Source organism: Prosopis cineraria, unplaced genomic scaffold (genome assembly GCF_029017545.1).
Source record: "Prosopis cineraria cultivar Desert tree isolate PC_DT_omini unplaced genomic scaffold, ASM2901754v1 PC1, whole genome shotgun sequence".
Classification (NCBI taxonomy): Eukaryota; Viridiplantae; Streptophyta; class Magnoliopsida; order Fabales; family Fabaceae; genus Prosopis; species Prosopis cineraria.
In genome coordinates, this window is record NW_026555332.1 from 22,859,301 (window position 1) to 22,864,810 (window position 5,510).

Sequence of the window (5,510 nt, forward strand, 5' to 3'; positions counted from 1 at the left end):
ACACGTCACTCATTTGATAATCTAACCAATGAAATTGGTTTCATTCGAATCTAATATCATGTTTAAAAGTTAGACACTAAAGTGCATTCTAACCATATTAAGCCAAAATTTCCCACTTAAGCATCTCAGTTTAAAACCATATATCATTGGCCACTTCTAGGGCCTTAACCATGTCTAATGAGACACTTTACACCTAATTGACCACACATATCATCAATAATGACAACACATACAATGTTGGCCAAATAACTTCCCTTTCACACAAAAGGGCCTTTTTGCACATATGTGCACAATTACCTACTCACTAGGCGAACAAGTCATGTAAACATTCAAAACATACAATCCTACACTTTCACAAGTATCTTAGCTCATAATCTCAATTTACCTGTAGTTACACATATATTCAAATCTGGCCACAATTATACCCTTTATGCACACATAGGGCTATATTCCATACTTTTCCCTATATTTTACACGCTTGGCCAAATTGCATACAACATTATACAGTTCCATACTTTAAGGCTAAGACACATAAACTTAAGAGCCTCAACATCACATATATGTATGTATTATTAGGGCAACTTATAAACATACTAGTTCACAGTATTATAATTCATTACACAAACCCAGGGCTTACAGTAGTCTCACTACTCCTAGCCCAATTCCTTTCCTTTGCTGCTATCAATCTTAAGACCTAAAAAATATAAGCCACAGGCTCAGATAAAAATTTCAGTAACCAAGATAATTCAAAGCTATCTATTAAAGAGAATAACTATAAACAAGTAATCTACCTTATTTACAATTCTCCAAGTATAATTTTATATATATATATATATATATATTCATTTTTCACCAAATCATTTCTCACACATATGATTCACCTAAGTTTGTCCATCCTTTAAGCATCCCCGACTGAATTTGTGGGTGACTCTGACTATCCCTCAAGAGATTAGTCCTCACCCAACCTTTGTGAACCATCAGGCCAAGGTGATTTTTCCTACTTTAGGACTATGAATTCCCCTTTTACACATGCTAGGGGTGTCATTGACTCCTATCTGTACCTTTTAAAATACTAAGGAGTTGCTAGACTACCTAGATTTTTTATGGTACAATCCCCTAAATTGTTGCACCATGGGTCCCCTAGTGATAACTAATCCATATGGATTTTTCACACTTATTTCTTCAACACAGGTGAACTCCCATCCCTTTAGTGGAAATGAATGAAAATATATGCATATTTAAATTTCTACACACACACACACACACATATAATATAATTTTGAATCAACTTTCACAATAATTTACTTTCTAAACAACACCCTTTAAAAAAACAATATGCATGTTTGCAATCCTGTCATTATTTACAAACTCCACGCATCATATCATACACACACTTATAAACAATTAATCTAACTAATAGACAAAATGAATTATTTGGTTACCTCAACCTTTTAGTTACTAGAAAGGGTTACCCATGGTACTCTTCACACTGTTAACCTTCTTTTACCCAATTCACGCACAATCTGCCTCAATCTACACAATCTATCACTATAAGTTAATTATCCAATTGACCTAAAAACATTAATAACTATAACGAATCATAGTTAATCACTCAATCACTTATACTTAATCCCTTAGATCCTAATCATCCTCTCAAATACTCTAACCCCTTTTTACTAGCTTTTATATCACTAATCTCACACTTATCACCCTTTCTAAGCTTGTAATTTAAGTTAAATTGGGCATGCAACTATAAATCTCAATTAAACTTGCTAGACTAGTCGCAAAGCCATAGCTTAACCTCTGAGAACCTTCTTAGTAATTATGGGTAAGAAAACAAACCCTCAAAACTCCTTAACTCATTTTCTCTATTTCTCAAACCAAGAGAAATTAGTATAGTGTAGGAACTTAGGGTGGTGCGAAACTTAACTAGCAAGAAACTAGTCGAAACAAACTCCTAGTGCTCCAAGATCTCTTGCCCCAGCAAAACCTTGCTCCCTCTTATCTCTTCTATGCTTCTTTCCCTTCTCTCCTCTATTTTTCATGTACTAATCCACATATTAATAATTAAAATTCTATGCCATGCACATGCACCGTATGCTGCAACGTGTGGCATAGTAAAGAACTTCTCACTGTTGCTTACCCACTTCACGTCAGTTTCCTACTCTTTCTCTTAATCCTAATCATTTAACATCCCAACAAGCCAAAATGTCAGCTTGCTATTCAAAATCTTGACTATTCAATCAATTTTATAATTACCAATTTACCCCTAAATTAACATCTAGCGTCAAGATTAAAAATTTAGGATGTTACACAAGGTATCACTAGTTGAGGGTCTCTAAGAAAGATGTACCCAAGACAGCCTTTCATACACGTTATAGGCATTACAAGTTCCTTGTCATGCCATGTGGTTTGACTAATACACTTGTAGTATTCATGGATTACATGAACTGTATTTTTAGGCCATATCTAGATTAGTTTGTTGTGGTTTTCATCGACAACATTCTGGTTTAGTCTAAAAATGAGGAACAGCATGCCAAGCATCTTTTGATTGTGCTTTAAATTCTAAAAGAGAACAAGCTATATGTCGAGCTCAGTAAATATGAGTTTTGGCTAAGAGAAGTTAGATTCCTTGGTCATGTAGTGTCAGCAAATGGAATTTCTATTGATCCTCATAAAGTTGATGCTATGTTGAAATGGGAGCAACCTAGCTCAGTTATGAAAATTTAAAGTTTTTTAGGATTAACTAGATATCTTCAAGGTTTCTCTCAAATTGCTTCTCTATTAACAAGATTGATCTATAAAGATCAGCCTTTTATCTGGGATGATAGATATGAGATTGCATTTCAGAAGTTGATAGAAAAGTTGACTACTGTGCCTATACTGATAATTTTGAATTTGAGACAACATTATGAGGTGTACGTTGATGCTTCTTTGAAAGGTTTGGGTTGTGTACTAATGCAAGTCAGATGAGTAATAGCTTATGCATCAAAATAGTTGAGATCGCATAAAGAAAGTTACCCAGCTCATGATTTAGAACTTGCAGCAGTGATCTTTGTATTGAAGATTTAGCATCATTACCTGTATGATTCAGTGTTCAATATGTTTAGCGACCATAAGAGCTTGAAGTATATTTTAGATCAGAACGAATTGAATTTGAGGCAAAGAAGGTGGATGGAATTACTCAAGGATTATAACTATGAGTTGAAATACAATGCGAGGAAAGCTAATATGAAAGCTGATGTGTTGAGCTGGAAGACGTTACATATAGCTAGTTTAATGGTGTGAGGAGTCTTCCATCGATTCTCAACAAAATGCACTATTGAAAGCTTTGGTTAGTGCCTATACTACTATAATCAGTAATGATTTCTAGAAAGAGCTGAAAATGGGGTAGCTGGAAGATGAGTATCTTCTTGGGATTCAAGAGGAAGTTGAATCGAATTTATCCAGGGATTTTATTTTTAATGACGATGGATTTATGGTCTACCAAGACAGAATCTATGTGCCCAATGATACCAACTTGAGAAAAGTGATTTGGAATGAAGCACACTACAGTAAATACACTATTCACCTGAGAGCTACCAATATGTGCAACACTACTAGTGGTGGCTAGGAATGAAAAGAAAGGTGACAGCAGCAAAGTGTTTAACCTATCAGAAGATTGAAATCAAGCATCAGAGACTAGCTAGAACATTACAACTATTAGAGATACCTAAGTGGAAATGGGATAGCATTTCCTTGGATTTCATCTCTAGATTACTAAGTGATCAGAAAGTAGTCGCTTACCCTTAAAATTAAACTAAAGTTAACCTTAATGCAATATAGGGCCAACCCTAGGTCATCTTCCAATGAATGGTTTCAAGTCGAATAAAAGGTTACCTAATGCAATAAGTCATCCAAAAAGTGAAATGAACTTGCCTTTTCACAAAAGTGGAACTCTAGAGATTAGTTGATTTTTTACTCATTATCTTCTTATGATTAGGCTAGGTTAAGCTCCCTTTCCTCTTAACTAAAGCTATCATGACTTAAGAAAATTATCCTAAGCCAATTAACCTAATTAGCTAATTTCCCTAGGTCTCAGATTAAATTCCCTAATTTAATTAACCAATTGATAAAGAAATTAGCCAAGTGATTTACTCAAACCTCTCCCTCAAATGCCATGGCCAAGACAAGGAATCAAGTAACCACAAGATTATGTCAAGCTACTCAACAACTCAAGCATTAACATCATAAGATTATACAATATTAAAATATGTAATTCACTAATTGAAAAACACAAGATTATATGCCAAACAAAGAGTGGTCAAATTCAGTCATGGCTATCCAAGAAAGAAATTAAATGAAACAATCCTCTCTCTTTATATCAATATCAAATTCAAATTATAATTTATAAGTTAAGATGATTAAACCCTAGATTAAGGAATCTAACCATCTAGTAAAAAGAGAATGGGATAGGAAACAAAAGAACTTAGCCAATTTGAAGCTCAAGTCTCATCCTCCATCTTCATCTCTCTAGGATTCCACTAAAGAAATTAGCCGATCTTCATTATATTCAAGAACCCTAGTAATTGCTTGTGAAGGTGAAACTCTAGAGCTCTTGAATGATAGAAATAAGCTTCAATCCTTATGAAGGTAGGAGATGTAACATCCCAATTTAAATTTTAATAGTTAATTTGGGTTAATAAAAATTCACCGGTGCTGGGTTTTAAGGTAAGAGTTTTTAATAGGATATTTAGGGTGTGATTTTAAGCTTTTCAAGACTAAGTAAGTGTTCTAAAAATTTTTCTTAGTCATCCTTCTTCTTTAGTTTCTGAGTTTGTAGTGGTAGAAAATTTAAGATCTGAAAGAGGGATGAATTTATGTTGAATAAATATGATTTTTGAGGTTGTCAGTAGTATAATAAATGTTATAGAGTATAAATTTGTTAATGATCTTTGAATTTATGGCTTATGGATCAAATTCTAAACTAGATCTGAAAATATATGTTGATTTATTGAGGTTTAGATGATTATTTGGGATGAGAAATGAATTATTATGGTTATAGGATTATGATTCTAAGCTAGAGACTTAATTTTTAATTTTTGAGTATTTTAGGTACGAATTTATGAAATAAAAAGAAAATTTTGATAATAGAAATTAGTCTAGAAGTTGATTTTTAGATTATTAATGTTTATTGATAATTAAAAGAGGAGTTAAAAATTATACTTAATAGTATTAACTATAGATTTGTATTAAGATTGAGATTAGGAATTATGTTATATTTTTAATTCTATTATTAGAATTATTTTATTAGTTTCAAAAATTGAAACTAATATTTATAAATAATATGTTATTTGTAGATTGTATTACTGGTGAAGATTGTGGTGAGAGAGAAATTTTAAGGAATAATTTATTGAAAAAGCCACAAGGTAACCATGCTTTTAATTTATGATTAGTGTTACTTCTTGTTAATTGGGTGATTATTGAGAAAATTATGAATTTTGTAATATTGTATAATTGTGCAATATTAT